This window comes from Physcomitrium patens, chromosome 2 (assembly GCF_059467195.1).
Source record: "Physcomitrium patens ecotype Gransden chromosome 2, ASM5946719v1, whole genome shotgun sequence".
Taxonomy (NCBI): Eukaryota; Viridiplantae; Streptophyta; class Bryopsida; order Funariales; family Funariaceae; genus Physcomitrium; species Physcomitrium patens.
The window spans coordinates 349,955-369,918 of record NC_143411.1 but is presented as its reverse complement, the minus strand read 5'-3'; the positions used below and the strand labels follow the sequence as shown (position 1 = coordinate 369,918).

Sequence of the window (19,964 nt, the reverse complement as noted above, 5' to 3'; positions counted from 1 at the left end):
GGGGCCCCGACGGCTCCTAGAGCCTCACCGTGAACACTCAAGGGACCATCCCTCCAGGCGGGGGCCACTAGAAGGTGAATTCTCACCTCCTCACTCACGTGTATACATTGTATCACGTGATCAACGTATTTAGTTTTGATTGGTGCTCTAGAGACTCTCGTACATACGTACAATTGTTACAATAAAACCTCAATCGCATGATTATAGGCTCACATGTTTTAAATTTTTGAGATTTTGATTACACCATAACGACCTTTATTACTGTAACAGTCCGTCAGCACCAAGGGGGGCAAAACACGGAGACAAGCACTTCCTACCCCGCCCTGAAATAAGAGGATTGCTTGACATATAGTATAAGGAAACGTGATGGAAACAGCACTGTACGAGGCACTCACAGAGGCTTGCTGAACTGGCTCAATTGCCACCGACCTGGATTGGACTCTGGCCAAGAGGGTGAGGTACCACCTCCTTCAATCCCTCGCCAGAGATGGTACACTCCTCTACAAAAAGAACACTTTAGAAGGTATCCGCATCCTGCGAGTGCCTAAAGCCTCCAATCTTCCACATATATTGGAGCTATTTCATGCGGCTCGTACTTCAAGCCACTTCGGCATATGTAGAACACTCAAGCGATTACAAGAAGTGTACTACTAGATTGGAAAAGTAGGAGACGTGACTTCCTTCATTATAAAATGTCTGACCTGCCAGGTAAAACGGACATATGAAAATAGCATCATGTTACGAATTTTGACTACCGTTCCCTTTTCAGAATCATTTGCGCGTGTTGGCATGGACATCATGGGACCATTAATCACAACAACGGAAGGCCACAAATTCGTCATTGTTGCTATGTGCTACCTCACAAAGTGGGTGGAGGTTCAGGCATCGGAATCCCAAGGGGGTAAAAACTTATTTCATTATACTAAAATACAAAATAAAGAAGATTCTCAAAAGATAATGCGAAAGTGCTTGCATTTTTCTAGTGAGTGAATGGAAAGCGTCATTTGGCTGCCAAGCATCCTCCAAGCCATTCTTCTCCGAAGTCTTGTCAACTGTGATTGATGCCAACCAACTCAATCACATAATTGCAAAACCAAAGACCATAGCATAGCATTGGGACCCAGTAGCAGGGACAATCTTACTTCCAGGTTTTGTAGTTGCTAAGGTTTTTAATTCACTTGCTTGTGAATAATCAAGTATTTAGTCGCTTGCACTTAATTTGGCAACAAGGCACTGCCGCAAGAAAGTGACTCTGGTAGGAGTGAGCATGCAACTTGGAGAATAGGTTCTGACTCAAGGAAGCCTCAAACCTTAATAATTCCAGCAATTATTAAGGAAGAATATGTACTTCCAGCAATTATTAACGAAGAATCTCCCACTTTAGTGATAAAGAGCACGTACTGTATTTTTTTCGTAATGAAATATGTTGCTTCGATTATTATTTTTATATACCAATTCTTTTTGAGCAAGAACATCGAACATTCATGCCATTTTTGTTGCAGCTATGGTTGTATCTTTGACTTGGTTTGTAGATCACAGTTACTTATATTTTGAAGATCTAGCTAATACGAGGTTCTTTCAAAACTTATTGCAAGTATATTATTGGAAGTGATGTGGTGGCAATGACTGTGCTTGAGCTAGTCCATCTTTATTCGAATAAAGCACAATATACTACAAAAATGGAGCTTGTGAGCTAAGCTTTTAGATACTGTGTTTCTCTTAGAAAATCGACGTCATAATGTCATCAGTATCCGCTATTTTTTGATGGAGGATGATGTAATATATCGAAGTAAAAGGGTCCCTTACACAACAGCATGTCGGAACAAGTGATGGTGCATTGCTTCAAAGCAGACAAGAAATCAATCGCAGTATCCTATTGGCATATGGCATGCGTATAATTCAATCTTCTAAGCTTTTGATCCTCAGTTTTCTAAAGTTTATTAGTTCATGATATGTGAGCTTCTGCATTGCTGCTTTTTGCCATTACCCAACCGCTATTGATTTGCAGGCATTTGTGAATGTGTGTGTGTATGTGTGTGTATATATATTAACTTGATAACTATTCATTTGTAATTTGCATTCATAGGCTCCTATTTTGTATCTTTGTTTGTTTTTGTTCTTTTTTTTGTGTTTTTGTTTGTTTGATTTTGTTTTTGTTTTTTGTTCCTCCTCTTCTTTTCTCCCTTTATATACAATGCATCCACACTCTTAGAGGTTCAACATATTCCATTGTAGATAGTGCCTCGTTTGAAAGGAATATTTTTATATTTTAATTCTCAATATTGTTTTAAAGAAGAAATATTTAACATAGACTGAAAAATGGTGATATATCAAAAATAGCAGCAAAAAATTTATAAAATTTAAAATATTACACATTTATCAAGTCATTGTAAATTTAGAAACACTTCAAACTATTAGTAAACATTATATGCATTGAAACCATACTAAATAGATCTAATCAAAAACTATTTATCTTACTTTTTTCAGTAAGATCAAACCACTTGTCTAAGGTTCACTCATTGTGGAAGTCCATGAACAATTAATAAACAGATCAAGAAAACGTGGTATAAACTTTGGGAGTGGAGGAAGGTCTGCCAAGAGTAGTGCACCAGGCAAAGGCAGAGGATGCAACAGAGGACGAGGCAGAAGATGGGGTTTAGGAATTCTAGGCTTGAGATGCTTTCTTGTTTCCATGGAATTCTCCCTCTTGCTACTCAATCCCTCACCTGTTTCCACTTCTTGCAACATGCTAAAGAAAAAAATGAAAGTCCACAATACAAACGTCATATGCGCCATGCTGCTATTGCATAAACACCTATACACACAAAAACCAAGAGCTACAAATGACAATAAGCGACACTAGATAAAGGTGAATATATACATTGTCAACTCTACTTTCTAAATATAGTCACCTTTTCTATTTCAAAAGAGTATTTAAATATGAGCATTTTTTTTTATGTTTCCTACAAGTTCATGTATAAGCCTATTTCTTCAAAGACGAGCTGCTGAGTTTTTGAGAGAAATGCACTGATTAGCTCGCTGAGCAACAACTTCAGCTTTTGTAGCTAAACACTCGCCACAAACACCTACTTTCAAACTAATAGTCGCCAAACTAGGAGATGCAAAGGGCCATTGTGATTAAGCCGCAACCAGAAAAGAGAAAACAGAGGAAGACATACCAGAAGAAGATCCCCGCTCTCACGTAGTTTGCACGCAGCAGAGCGATGTGACGGCGTTAACGGATGCTCAGATTTGAGCCAATCAAATCGAGTAGAAAGCAGACAGCGGCGATGGATTTGCGACGAGGAAAAGCGAGGACAAGCAAGGAAAAGTTTGAGATTCCTAAGGCTTGGTAGCAATCACTCTTTTGCAACTCTTGATACAAGAGTACGATCTCTCACACCCCCATCTTTAGCCCAAGATAAGAGCACCTGAAGGCTAAACCCTCGTCAAGCTTTACACTTCTTTATGCAAAATTGTCCTTCCTACTATGACTGGGAACAGATCATATTTGCAAAAGAGTTTGAACTCCGAGTGTTATGTTCAGCCAATAAGATTTTTCATGGAAACAATTCATAATGATGACCCTTGTAAACGAGATACAAGTTGTGCAGAGGCTCACACTTGAGAATATCGTCCTTAAGCTGAGAAGTTACACATATCCTCTGAATAGGAAAGGACTAACTGTGTTAAATTTTTGTGCTCATCCAATTTGTTCCTGATCCACTCACAACCTCTGCCTACATCAAAGCTGAGAAAAAACAATGCATTGTGTTCATCTCCACTCCATCGTGTTTGAAGAGATCAAGAATGTTGAGACAAGTGAAGTGAGGAAATATAAGATTCACAATCGAAGTTATTTATTACGCAAACATAATTTAACTACCTTGCAACTGCCCTTGTTGGAATGCTCAGGAGCAGAGATTGCGATCGCATTACTCTTTTAAAAGAACAACCTCCACGACTCAAGAAAAATTATGGGTTAGGTACCTCTAAGAATCAAATTTCGAAAGAAATAATTGAGTACATGCCCGGTTGTACACCACAAAGCCTGTAACAACTTCAATTCATGTACTCCTTGTTCTCGTCAAGGGTTATCTGGACGCCAGCAGATTTTCTGAATTTCAGAGCAAAAACCATGACCAAGAACGAATACAAACCCAGAGCCGTTTACTTGGAGAATCAAGACTTACAAAGGTAAAGATGCAGAGAACACGTCCAGCACAGATACTTCAGAATATGTAGCAGATGATGAAGGCCACAGTGACGTAAGAACGTCACCAACAACAGATTTGTCAAACATTTCTGAGACACAGTATCTGTAAGTTAGTCTGGCAAGCGCAATCTTTTAGGTCAACTGAAACCCGTAGACTTTCAAAACAGATACACGAATTCTAAGCTTACCAAATACAATAAACATTTCGAGTAAATACTCCTTTGCAGCAGCTCTAGTTGCAATTGACTCAGAAAGTAAATGTAAGAGTTGTCGGAATCAAACCTGTAGTATACGAGTTTACAAGTGTCGTTTGTTGCTTTCTAAAAAAACATAGAATAGTCCTATTGATATGTTGGTAGCATTTATAAGATGTTTACCCACAAGATCAAATGAAACTAATAACGACCACAAGCCTACTTTTTAACATCACATTACGGTACATCCAATTTGTTTACAACTGACAGCTCCTTTTATGGAACCCAGTATAAGAGTTAGTAAAGCAATACAAGTTATCTAAATACAAAGATAACAGGATAACATGAAGAACCAATAGGAAGTATTCCAAAATAGTTTGTGAAAGACAAACAAAAGGCGAGAAAAAGTTCGTGCACAAAGAAATAATGAGAGGTAGTTGCTACTAACAAACTAAGAACCTTTTTTGATGAAATTCAAATAGAACAGATGGTGGTCGTGCGTATAGACCGTTCTAAGCAGCTCTTCTTTCTATCATCAACTCTATAGTACATTTTCCACAAGGTTGATTGAGCTGATGCGCACCACATTTAAACATAAAATATGACTGCTTCTTGTTAATGAAAGAGAGGACAATCAGATTATTGAGAGTTGAATTTGGAATCCTTCTTTTTTTAACTCAATTCCCAAGAAGGAAGGGGAATCTTAGGAATGAGTTTGGGAAGAACACCAAAGAACCTGGATTTGAGTGCCATTACAGTGGTCTCAACAATCTTGTCCTGACTTCCAAAAAACTCACGGTAGATGAAGAGACAGTGCTTCTGCCTAAACTCAATTTTGTCCCATTTGAGGCTTCTCAAAGTGGGCACAATTTTGTGTATCTGGGGGGGAGGGAACACGAACAAGCACCACCTCCACTCAATGAGGGTGTCGAATGAAAGGACGAGGTTGTTAGAAATTGCAATTGGGATTGAACCTGCAGACAAAACCTCCATGAGGCGGTACGTGCTTGGCCCTCTACCAGCTGGAACAAGACCTAAGGTAGAATTCATTAAGTCGTCAAACTTGGTTTGGCTGTACAGGGATTGGTTACTCCCACAACCGGCCCCTATTCCAGGGCGTCTCAGCGATGCTTCTTTGTTTGGCACTTGCAATTAATGCAAGAGCCAAGGATCAGAAGGAGACAAACAAATACTCTTAGGATCAAACTTACTCAACACTTAACCATATTATTCTTTTTTTTTTTGTTTGTGCGGAATTCCAAAAAAATTCAAAGAAGTTTGCGAATGCCTGCTTACACGTGGTAACAATAAAGATATCCTCTCCATTCAGCATCCTTCTCAAAATTGGGTTGCTGCACACTCTGCTCTCTTGAGACTTCTCTTCCACATACTAAGTCCCCTTGAACGTCAAGAAATGCTTTCTATCTTGAGCCCTTCGTTCTTGCAAATTAGGGTAAAACAATCTATGCAGCAGGAGTACACTGATATCGAATCTTGCGCGGTAGGTCGTTTGATGCGTGATGGAGGTCATCGTGGATGCCATTTCAAGCAATCATGCGTCAGGATTCTTTAGCTTATCCACAGTTGAGATAACGACATGGTTGAGGCCATGATTTCAGTAAGGCAATCAGTTCAGAGGTGGACCGTTCAGTCTCCGATCCACAAAGACAAGGAATAGGCAAGCCTTTGAAGGGTCCATGGTGTAGTATAGGATCCTTTCAAATGCATCCTTGAATTACCACATAGGGGAATATTACGAGTCGTAGTGGTAGACCAAAAGCGTGTCCATATTGTCGCACCAAGAGTAGTTGAAACAATTGTCCATTGAGTATGGTGAAGTTCTGTCAACATTCTCCACAGGGTTTGCAAATTCCGTAATTGCAATATCCAACTATGGCTGAGGAGACAAAGAATGGGTAGCGTTTGTGGTCCGCACTCCGGTGGGTTTTGAAAAACTACCGCTCACGCTCAAGAAACTGAAAACCATAATGGATAAGAACAGAAAATTAAAGAAATCATAAAAGCAATACAAGTGTGGGAGAGCCTCGGCCCTAGAGCTTCTTTTACAGTCGACATGAAATTTCCTGTGAACCAATTCTGAACCAATTCTTAGCTTTAAGTTCTCAAAATACTCAATTTTGAAGCAAATTCTTGGGTAATCACTAGAGAACCAGATATCGTAGCTCCACTAGCAGAGTTAATTTACTTAGCAATTGGTTTCACCACTTGAGCACCTTGGGTATCCAGCTTGAATCTCACATGCCCACTTAACGGTAATCAAGAGCAATTAGTCTTCCGCTCACAAAAATTATTCTCGAAGAAAGTCAAATAAACTATTCTATCCACGGCACTAATTGAAAGACCCTTATTCCCTATTAATTTTGCACAGATGCCCAAACAACGCAGAGTTCGCTATACAAAACCACAAACCGTTTCTTGTACCGCAGCAGGATTGCCGTATATTCAACTTCCACTAATTTTAGAGGTCCAATCCACAGCTCGGCCACAATCAAAGAAGACCCAACGAAAAAAAAACAACCCAAGCCTCCAATCAACACAAAATTGAGGCACAAAGTAGAGACTAAGTTCAAGAACACTTTACTAGTTACGATACTGCTAACGCCAGCAACCCGAGACTTGAACCGACAGACTTATAAAGGCTAAACCCAGCTTCAACAATCTACCATTGCTTAGAAGGAAGCAATGGATAGTAGGTTATAAAGTTTCCAACTCCACCTTGGATGATAGCAAGAGAACCTTGAACTCTCTCAAAGGCCTGACAGCAACAGCAGCGGCAGCAGAAGCAGAAGAAAAATACTCAACTCAAGACAGCATATAATAAATTTGATCAAATATATTCTGTAAATTTGAACAAGATCAATAGTTTTTATATGGATTTAAATTTTTTCTTCCAATCATATAAATCATTTTAAATTCTAATTCATAAATGATTAGATGTTTGGATAAATGTTGTTTATTTTTTCAAATACTATAGTTTCAATCAAATTTAGAATACCTATAGAATAATTAAAATCTCATCATAAAGATTTAAAATTTTGATATAGATATGATTAAAATTCATAAAAAATATTTTCTATTTCTTTTAAAACTTCGACTTGAGACTCTTATCAAGTATATAGGCTATAGATAAAAGATTCTAAATTCTTTTTAAATATTTATAATGTTATAATTAGGATTTTTTAATAAGTTTCTTTATTATATTAATAATATTTAAATAGATAGTTTTACCTTTTTAAATAATATTCCAAAAAGGTCATGGTATTTTTATTTATTTTATATTATATAGTTGTGGTGATTCATTATTCTTTAAAATAATTACTATATATATTTTAATATAAAAATAACTATTAAAAAAATTGATATATTATAATAAACTAAAATATGATTTATTTCATCAGAGATAATTTATTGTTTAAGAAATTATAAAAAACTACTCTTCAATGTAATTTTTAAATTTATAAGTTCAGGCTTATATTTTAAAATATTATATTTTTATTTTATTTAAATTTAGTATAAATAAATGAATTATGAAACCTAATCCAAGAATAAATTACCATCCACAAGTGAGTTTTCATCTAAGAATGAAATATCATCCAAACTTATTATTTATCCAAAAAAATTTCATCTAGCTCTAAATCTCATGCATCTAAACTTAACATCATCCTATTGGATTGCCTTCACCTTGCAAATTGTTTTGAAGAATGATGGATGTCAAAGATGTGTGAAGAATTGATTGCAATCCACCAAGCAGAAACTTCCCTTTAGTTGTTGCAATTTCAACCTCTACTATTGGGATAGAGAGAATTTGCCTTACGAAAACACTAGGCTTTTGATTGTCACTAATTGCTCAATCAAGCCTCAAGATTAAAAAAAAACACCAAATTTATATATAAAATTGTCCCTATAGGAGCAATTACATCAATACATAAGGCTTAAGTACCAAAAATGACCAAAAATATGATAAAATATTATAAAAACTTATATATCCTTAAGGTGAATTTTTCTCAAACTTCAACAACTTATATCTCACGATTGGATTATCCAAACAAACCAAAGTTTTATATGGACTACTGATGTTTTTTTAAAAACTACTACAACAAATTTCAATTGTAAATTCATCATCAAACTTGAGATATTGCAAAAGTTCTAACAGTAGCTTCAAACCTTTACTTACATACACCCATGTGCAAATTTCTTTATATCTCACAAAATAAATACTCAAATACCATAAAATTTAGATATATAGCTTTTTAACTTAATAACACACACTTTTAGAAATTTTGAGCCAAAAATTCATCCAAAAATTTAAGATATGGCTCCAACCATTACTATCAATAAAACGACTCACTTACTACCTGTAAATTACATGTGCTATCATCAATGTACTATAACTTCTTCATACAAACTCTAAATGAAAAATTTATTTTACAAAAAATATAGATCTTAGAATCACCCTTATGGTTGCACCTTTTGATTTCTAAAATCTATCATAAAACTTCTTGTATCCTCAAAATAGTAATAATATGCCTTAAAAAGACACCTTATTTTTAAATGGCTATAACTTTACTACCCTAATTCCAAATCCTTTAAAATTTATAGCCCAAACTCTAAAACTTACAACCCTTGGTTTTAATTCTCAAATACTCCTCAAGTAGTTGCCAAAACCTTTGTTATGGTCATGGACATCTTGCTAAATGCTTATTAGTCATGGCCTTCGACCAATAGAGATGAAGATCTTTACCTTTTGTCTTCATCTATCCATACCTTGCTTTCATCCCTCCAAATAAGTTTCTTAAAGGTTTGAATCTTCATCTTTGAGCTCCAAACTTTTCATTAAATTTTATTCTAAATATCTAAATCTTATATAATTTAAACACTATAATCAATATAATTAAATCTAAAAATAAATTTTCTTACATCAAATTTCTTTAAATTAATCTTCTAACCTCTCTAATGTACATCAATACTTATAAATATATTATTTATTTTAGTTAATTTTTATATACTATAAATAATTATAATATGATACCACTCTAATAATAATATTTGTTATAGCCTATAAATTATCTCTACCAATCCATATATAGATCCAACAAGATTTTTGTGCAAGGTATAGATTGTGAATATATAATTTGGTCAATTGATTGGAAAAATTTGGAATTATTCAAGAGTTATTTCATAATTGAGCTTGATTGTGCTTGAATTCCTTACATTCTTTGCCAAGTACAACAAAGATAAAGCCAAATATAGCAATTAGAAGTTCATCATACTCCTACATAGCTATGTGGCATCACAATTGTATAGAATCTTATATACAAGATCTTTTATTTTGTTATTATCAAAAAATATAAATATATTAGATTTCTATTGCTACGCTCTAAGTGACCTTGTCATGAACTTCTAAGACATGTTACACTTCATGAGTCAACAACTTCCAACTACCATCAACATTTCTAAAATCCAAACTATGAGCTTATTTCAAAAACCTCTATATTAATAACCAAACACTTATACATTAGCATAGTTTTATTGGCTGTTATTTATTACTTAGCATTTTTTTATCTCACAAGTGAATCATTACTGTAAGTATAGGCTTACAAGAAGATTGAAGACATAGTATCCTCAAAGATTCAAATTCACATCTAACAATATAATAAGATCACAAAATAATAAAAGACACGAACAAGAACTACTTTTATTGGAAGGCTATAAAAGAATAGCAAGAACCAAAAAGATATCAATGATATAAATTTATCACTATGGTAGATTTGAAATAACCATAGTTATAATCCTGCCACCAATCCCTTCTGGAATGAATCTAGGTTCAATCTTTTAGTACGCCTTATAATGACTCCAAAATCTCCAATTTAATTTATAACATAGTCAAATATGAACCATCTCTCTAACATTTGATTGGAATTGAAGAAAAAGACAACCAAATCTACATGAAAAAAATAACATTGTGCAAGCCATAAGTACTTATAGAACTATAACCTCAACGATGATATTTGCCAATAGTGCCATATCCAGCATGCAAATACCTTTAAAATAAATCTTTAAGATGGCCTCCTAGGCTAGAATAGGTAGCATAAGTAACTTATGAAGTGATTAGAAAATGTTGTTGTTAGCTTAATTTGTAAAATTCTACATAATTATATTTTACCAATATCAAACCAAAGTCTAGTACTTAATAAAAACTATAAGTACAAAACAAAATCCTAGATCCTTTGTCCCATCGACTTCACTGCCATAGAATCCAATCATAGAAATTTCTACAACACTATTGCAATACACAAGCCAAAACAACTAGTTGCTTGCAAAAAAATACTAGTTTCAACTGTCAGGCACTAAAATTTTTGTAACTTCAAATTACAACTTTGAAATTTTTTTAAAAAAAGAGCTAAATGAGGCCTAAAAAGGAATTAAAAAAGAGCCAATTGAGGTTGGGGCTCCAAATTACTATAGACCCTAGTAGCTCTTTCTTAAAATTTTAGACTAGTAGCTTATTTTTCTACTATTCTTTTAGTATTTTTTTTTTTTTTTTTTTTTTTTTTTTCTAATACTACTCCTATTATTGTCAAAGATATGAATCTCAAAGAAAGACAATCCTCAATACACTCTTGTATCACTGAAGAAAACTAGAAAGTCACTCAAATGGTGATATAATATTAAATTAGAATGGCTATTGCCAAATATAAGAAGACTAGAAAGTCTTGAATCAAGATTAAGGACTAAAAAGGCATTGACAAGAGTGAAGAAGGCTTCACTCTTGCTTCCATATATACTCTCTAATTAAGAGCTACATGGCAATATTTTATAAGGCCTTCAACATATGTTGACTTTGCTAGCAACATGTCTTAACTTGTAAGGTAAATTATCTATATATAGACCACATAGTTAGCTTATTCTACAAGCTACAACATAGAATTAACTTATTCTATAAGCTACCAACATGTGATTAATTTGTTGACTAAGTTTCTAACCTACAAACACATCTAAAATCAAAACCACATCTAAGAAGCTTTTAGGAAAATATAAAGACTTTATATTTACCTAAGTCCAGTAAATATCAGAAGTATCTTCTAAGGTCGTGATACCAAATACGTTGTATCTTGTCGTCTATTCAAGGAAGGACATGTCGGTCTTGACGATCTTCATCTTGATTTTGTTGTCTTGAAGGTTGTAACAATCACAATGGCTCATCTGGTACATCTACAAATGAAAGCTCTTAAGTTGAATTTGCTGGTTGTTGGTTCTCCATCTTCTTAGCATCATAATTACAAAGAAGCTATAAAGAAATATTGAAGGTAGAGTGTTATGTTTTTTTGATCTTATTTCTTTTATAACAAAGATTTGTTATTCTTCATCTTAATTTTGATGGATGTTGTTGATGAAAGTCTTCAACTTTCTTTGTTGCATTTGTAAGATTCTTTGATTTCGCCCATGTGTGTCTACTAATATCATATCTACGCCAATGAACAAGATATTCCAACCTATTTTGGTGCCACTTTGAGTCTAAGACTTCTTCCACCTCAAACTCTTAATTATTATCTACTTCTATAGCAAGAAGTGGCATTTGTCTTCTTTCTAAGATATTCACTGTCTTATACAACTCAAAAAAAGACATGTGATATACATAATAGATCTTCATAGACTCTAATAGATGTAATCCATAAGCAAAAAGTTTGATTTTTTCACAAATAAAAAAAGCTTCTAGCCTATGATAGTCCAACTTATCACAAGGACAAGTAGTCTTTATATTATGATGAAATAATCATACCTTATCACTTATGTTGAATTGTGGTTGCTCTTTGCAATAGGCATCCGTATTGATCTTTTGTCGTTCTTGAGCTTCTTTTAATTGTATCTTCATTGTTGCATGTAGCTTTGACAAACAATTTGCTAAATCTTTTGTCACAAGATTATTAACTTTTTAAAAGTAAAAAGTATCAAGAAGTGGATGATAACCATAATTAGTAAATAAAAGTGTTTATTGAGTAAAAAAATATGCTAAATTATTATATGTAAACTGTGCCAATGGTAAAAGAATTGTTCAATTATCTTGATGATAGTTGATGATACATCTCAAATACTATTCTAGAACTTAATTCACCCATTCCGTTCGCCGATTAATTTGAAGATGAAAAACTGAAGAAAGATTTATATCCACCTTTAGAATTTTGAATAGGATCCTTCAAAATCTTAATACAAATTAAGTTTGTCTATTTAATACAATATCCTTTGGTAATCCATGTTAGTGATAGATATTGTCAATAAAAAATTTAGTTATTTCTTCACCTGAAATAGATTTTATACATAGTACAAAATGTGTTATTTTAGTGAAGTGATCTACGATTACAAATGTAGAATCATATTAAACTAAGACTGAAAGATTTGTGATAAAATCCATAGAAATGAAAGACCATGGTTTTTTTAGAATTAATAATGATTGAAGAAGTCCATAAAGTTGATGGCAAGGAGTTTTGAATCTTGAACAAGTATTGCATGATTGTACAAATTCTTTGACTGTCTTTCACATTTCAAGCCATCAAAAATCTCTTGATATTAGTTCCAAAGTCTTGTTATATTTAAAATGTTTGGTTGCTAAAAATTATGACAAGCTTGAAAGACATGTAATTGTACCTCGTCTTTTGAAATATATAGACAATCTTTGAAATATAGTAGGATGTTCTTGAATTTAAACTTTGAAGTGTCATAGGATTTAGAGGAAATATTCTTGATATCATGAACAAGAAGATTAAAGGACATACTTAATTGAATTTGCTTTACAAAGATTGAATTAATAATCAATGCTGATTTTATTACTCAAAGATGAAAACATTTGGGCTTCAAAAAAATTATTCTTTGTTGATCAAAAGATTCATCTCTTTCTTGTAGTGTAAGATAAGAACGTCTAGAAAAGATGTCAAATAGACCTTATTATTTTCCAGATAGATAAGTGATCTTGAAATTGAATTTGAATAAAGATATGCTCCAATGGGCTTCACAATGATTCAAAACACGTACTGGCATGAAGTACTTAAGGTTCTTATGATCTGTATATATGGTGATTGGATTTAAGGTGCCTTCTAGATAATGATGCCATTCTTGAAATGAATCTATAATTGCAAAGAGTTCTTTATCATGGATCTCATAATTAATCTTTGCTGCTAAAAATTTCTTAGAATAGAAAGTTATTAGATAGAATTTGTCATCTATTCCTATTTGTGACAACACGGCACCTATGGCAAAGTCTAACATGTCTATTTCTATATAAAATACCTTGGAGAAGTCAACACAATATAAGATTGGTATAGAAGTAAATTCCTTCTTTAAAGCATCAAATGATGCTTGTGCTTCTTTATTCTACTCAAATTTGTCTTTATAAGTTAAACATATAAGTAGAGCTATAACTTGAAAAAAAATCTTGATGAAGATTTGGTAGTAATTAACAAAGCCCAAAAAGCATTGCACATCTTGTACTGTTCTTAGAATTTTCCAATCAATGATAGTTTGGACCTTCTTGGGATCTATCATTATGCCTTCATTGGAAATGATGTATCCTAAAAATTCAACTTGAATAGTATTGAATGTACACTTTTTCAACTTGGCATATAATCATGCATCTCTAAGTTTTTGTAACATACAATAAACATGAAGTTCATATTCTTCTATATTCTTAGAGTAGATTAGAATGTCATTTAAATAGCAAACAACAAAATCATTTAGAAACTCACAAAAAATATCATTCCTAAGATGTTTAAAAGTGGCCAATGCATTTGTAAGTCCAAAAGGTATAATATTATATTCAAAATATCCGTATCTAATTCAAAAAATACTCTTCTATTTATCTTTTTTTTTTATATGAACTAAGTTATAGGCTCCTTATAGATCTATTTTGGTATAGATCTTTATTTGATTGAGTTGGTCAAGAAGTCCTGAAATCAAAGGCAAAGGATATTTATTTTTGATGGTGATCTTATTGAGTCCTCAATAATCCATACACATTTGTAGAGATCCATCTTTCTTCTTCATAAATAAGATAGAAGCTCCGATTGGATATTTAAAATGACATATGAAGTTCTTTACAAAGTTTTCATCAATATACTTTTTTAATACAATCAACTCATTCTACGATAAGTTATAAATTGGTCTGAATGGTGGTTGAGCTCTTTCTTGTAGATCAATTGAACAATCATAGAATCGATGCTCTAGAAGAATATCTATATTTTTTTTAAAAAAAATATCTTAAAATTCTTGATATTGGTCAAGAATACTACTTGATGTTTTTTCACCATTAAAAATATATATAGCATATATAGCAAAAGATGATCATTTTTTTACAGTATGCATAAAAGCTCTTGCACCTACCAATAAAGATTTGGATGTACTACACTTATGTACTTCTACTTCACTAATGTGACCTTGAATTATACTATCAAAAAAATTAAGATTATAAAAAATCCAATCTATTTGAGGATTATATTTTTCTAGCCATGATAATTCTAAAATAATCAGATTGGAGAAAGATCTTATTATATTAAATAGTAATATACTATTATAAACTTTAATTACTATATTTAAAGAAAAAATCTCATGTATAATATTTCCAAAAGACAACAAACGACCATCTATGATTTTTACATATACGGATTTAATTTTCTTGATTAAAGATATTTTTTGATTTTTGACAAAATCTTTGTCTATAAAATAGGTTGAGGCTCTTGAATCTAATAAAGCAAAGACTTTGTGATTTTTAGGTCCTAAAAAAACATCTATTATAAAACAAGGTGAAGGGTCTGAGTAGAGAATATGACCTTTATTAGATATTGCACATGATTCTAGCCGCACAATCCCTATTATAGCTCAAGAAACTCATTATCCAACACATTAATTTCTTTGGTAAGTCTGGTCCTCATTTTATAATTGCGTTACTTCTTTGGATAATATTGAGTAATATACTTAGCTTCTCCACAATATAAATACAAACCTTCTTAGCAACATCAAGTCTTTTCTTACTCCATGAGAGGTTTAAAACGTATTGTATCAATTTGCATTGGTTTTGACCTTAATAAATATGTTTCAGAAAACTTGGGAATTACTGCCATTACATATCCGATTCTTCTCCAGCCAAATTTTTATTCTTAATACCTTTCAAATAATCGATTATTGCATGCAATACTTTGAGCAATAAATTATTCCAAAGATTTTACTTTCGGCATTGTTAATAACAAATTTTTGACGCTATCCTTCAATCCATATCAAAATTGATTAATAAGTGCTTTGTCATTCCTTTCCACGTTGTAAGCAAGGTTTTAGAATTTAGTGGCATATGTGGTGGTTGATTGTGATCCTTATTATAAAAATAAGAGTTAAATCTCTTCTACTCTTTCTTGATCACTTTCTCCAAATATGGTCGTAAACACTTCTAGAAATGAATTCAAATCATAAAGGAGTTATGAATCTTTTTCCATAAAAGGTGCAAATCAAGAGAGAGTACTTCGTAATAGAAGTGTGCATATGAATCTAACTTGAGTAAATCCATCGGGGTATTGGAAAGGTTGTAATCTTAGATAGAGCTTGACTTATTGCAAAAAACTTCAAAATTTTGATCTTCTTCTATCAAACTTCTCAAGCATTTTAATTCTTACCTCTCTTAAGCTTGAAGAAACAAGACTCCCTAAATTTGGTTGTGAAGTTAAATGATATGTTTCCTTCAACTGCACAACTTCTTAACATAGATTCTACACTTCTTCAATACGTATAGAAGTAGTGCTCCAATGATTGATGTTGGTGATGCATGAAATTTTCGCCCTAAAAGTGTTGACAAATTCTTAAAAATCTGCAATAGTTGTAAATCTATTCTCACTTCCATTAAGAGTAGCATCCATAATCTTTCCTTCCATAGACAACTCAAACAAATCCAAAAAATTATATTAGAGGAGGATAATCCGCAACCTCTAATAAAAATTTCCACAAAGAAAGATAATCCACTATCTTTAAAAAAAAGATCAGTATTAGAAAATAAGATTTTTTATTTAAAGTTGGATAGTCTACAACCTTTAAAATACAACAATAGAAGTGAGATAATCTACTCACTTCTAAAATAAGGTAGAAATAATATATTAGCACTCTTGTCAAATTGTCAAGAACGTGAATCTCAAAGAAAGATAATCCTCAATACACTCTTGTGGCACTGAAGAAAACTAGAAAGTCACTCAAATGGTGATATAATATTAAATTAGAATTGCTATTGCCAAATATAAGAAGACTAGAAAGTCTTGAAACAAGACTAAAGACTAGAAAGGTATTGACAAGAGTGAAGAAGGCTTCACTCTTACTCCATATATACTCTCTAATTAAGAGCTATGTCGCAATATTCTATAGGACCTTCAACATATGTTGACTTTACTTGCAACATGTCTTAACTTGCAAGACAAATTATTTATGTATACACCACATAGTTAGCTTGTTCCACAAGCTACTACATGGAATTAACTTATTCTACAAGCTACCAACATGTGGTTAACTTGTTGACAAAGTTTCTAACCTACAAACACATCTAAAATCAAAACCACGTTTGTGAATCTTTTAGGAAGCTTCTCTAGAAGACTTTATGAAATTAATCTATATTTACCTACTTCTACCTAATCATATCAATAATTATTATGGTAAATGTATATGTATGTGCCAATTATTCTACTACTACCATTTTTGTTTTTTTTCTACAACTATATCTTTTGCAAGAAGAAGAATCTTGTTGTTGTTGTTGTTGTTGTTGTTATTATTATTATTATTATTATTATTATTGTTTTTTTTTTCTAAATATATTATTTAATACTGAAATACAAGTATCATAGAATTCTTTCAAGTTAAGTTGCTCTTTGATTTTTAACTTTGATTCTCTAAACATCCTCGACTTTTAGCAATTCTAATGATAAACAAGACAATTATAAAAGTGTTGCATTCAAACAATTTTATAAATTCATTGCCTTCTATTACTAACATTAGATCCTTGAATAAAATTTATTATTTTCTATAATAATTCACACAATTATAATTTTAAACACTGTAAGTGTATTTTTTGTACTAAATTCATAAATAAGTTAATTTTATAAGTTAGACCTGATTAATTTAAAATATAATTAGATAAAATCTTATATTTTTTTAACTAAAATTTGAATCTTTATTAATATCATTTAGTATCAAAATAGTCTTCTTAAGATGATTAGGTTTTTTTTATTAAAATTATTAAAACTCTTATCAAAAATATTTTAAAAAATAAATCTATTTTGTAAAAAAAATAATATATTCTATTTTTTATTTATTAATTCTAGACTTTCTATCTATCTTACTTATAATTATAAGATCTCATTGGATTTATTAAAAATATAAAATTAATAATTTTTATATTTTCTTTGGTGGTATTGAATAATAAGGCATATTTAAAATCTCTTGAAAAATGGTGATATTAAAATATATTATAGTAGTATTATTAATAAAAAATATATTTTATAAAAAATTAATTAATATTAAATTAAATACCATTATTATTATTTTAGAATTAAGAATTCACCATCTCAACTAAATAGAGAAAATAAGATGATAAAAAATAATAGTAAAATGAAATAATAATGGTAAAACGGTATAGTATTTTTTAATATTATTTAATTTTTAAATTAAATAATGAATAAAAAATATTTTTGGAATAAAAATTTATGAAAAATAAAAATAAAAATTATATGTATTGAAATCGATTGTTAGAATATAGATGTTTTTTAATTGAAATATATTTTTAGATAAAAACATCTTATAAGATTTAATTTAAACTATTTAATATTTCTATAAGGCTATATTATATAATATGTTAATAATTATAAATGATATTTTAAGCTTGTATAATAAATATATTAGAATTTTTTATATTATTTAGTATATATATATATATATATAACCGTGTTAAAAATATTACCTAATAATATATATTGCTACAAAATGACAAATTAACAAAATATATATTATACTAATTATAATATTAATCTAAAATTAAATGAAGTAAATAATTTAAATAAAATAGATGCTATGTTAATCCAAAAATAATTATGAATGATATCATTATATTGACTTTTGTGGAAAAAAAGTTTTATATATTATTAAAAGGTTTTTAAAATAAATAAATAATCAGATATAATTTAGAGGTTTTTGAATCAAAAGATGATATATTTTTATATTAAGATAATTATTATGTATATATATATATATATATATATATATATATTTTAAATTATTATTTTTATTTATTTTTTAATTTCTAAGGATAAGTCTTATTTTGATATATTTAAATATTATACAATAAAAAAAAACTTTATAAAATCTAAGATATCTTTCTTTTAATCATTAAAATATTTTGAGAAATCTATAAAATCTTATTATTTCAATTAATTATTTTATTTCAATTAAAATTTATCTTCTTTAAATAATAAAAATTAAGTTTTTAAAACTATTCTTTACAATACTAAAACTTTAAAATGCTTCATCATATCATTCCAAATAATGTGAATTTTACCAAATTGTATGCTAAACTAAACCACCACTAAGTGGAAGTTTATTTTAGTTTACAAAAATTTAATTATCTATGTAATTTTATCTATTGTACCAATTGCTTAAATCTTAAGCATTCTCTTTTTAACTTCTCTAAATTAATTCCTTTAAAAAATATAACCATCTCTATAATTTTACTTGCAATATCAAATCATACAAATAAAAATAAAAATAAAATGTTTTATTTTCTTTTAATTTATGTTTTTATCTTAATTTTCATCCATTCACAAAGTATCATCTAAGAATAGAAATTCATCTACAAATAACAACAATATTCATCTATAATAATTCAACCTTGATTAAAATATTCATCCAAATTGATTTCCTTCAAATTCTAACTTCCTTCATCTAAACCAAACATCATCCGTCTAAATTCATCTAACGTAATAATTCATCATGTGGAACCTCACCATGCGGAAGAAAATGTTGACAACACCTTAAAAGCAAAGGAACAACACCGGCACCAGGTCACAAAGTCAGATCCCTGGAGTAGTTGCTGCAGTCCTACTGCGAGAATGTGGGCTTGCTTGTCATCTAACAATGCCCTCCTCAAAGTTCGCCACCGTCACAGCCCAATTATTGACTAGCAGGCAGAGACTACCAAAATGTGCATCACTTCCTTGTTAAAGAATCACCCTCAAGTTACGCAACCACATCAATTCTCGATCCCTCTCAAGTTCCTGCAGGAAGCTCTTGGACGAGCTCAATACCCAATTTCAACGACCTTTGGATTTACAACAACCATTTGTTCACGCAGCTTTGGCAACACCGCTTCACATTAAACCAACTCTTGATACCAATCTGTTAACTAATCATCATCTTCTTCTCTTTTTTTGATTTTTAAACAGCCACCATTCTTTTTTGAGCTCTTAATAATGAGCACTACAACTGAAACAAATTCAAGTCCACTCTACCTAACGAGATTGTTGTTT

General features: G+C 31.1%; 1 long non-coding RNA gene across 9 annotated transcripts; it reads right to left on the bottom strand.

The window, feature by feature from the left end:
- Nucleotides 1-2,328: 2,328 nt before the first annotated feature.
- Nucleotides 2,329-7,234, bottom strand: LOC149989620 (uncharacterized). Of its 9 annotated transcripts, none has more exons than XR_016506728.1 (3): nt 4,194-7,216; nt 3,991-4,098; nt 2,329-3,751 (listed from the first exon to the last, which is right to left on the bottom strand). It is a non-coding gene; the product is annotated as an uncharacterized LOC149989620 (long non-coding RNA). The 9 variants fall into 9 exon arrangements; XR_016506721.1 differs by having other exon boundaries at nt 3,991-4,117; nt 4,194-7,192; XR_016506720.1 differs by having other exon boundaries at nt 2,329-4,117; nt 4,194-4,305; nt 4,499-7,172.
- Nucleotides 7,235-19,964: the final 12,730 nt, after the last annotated feature.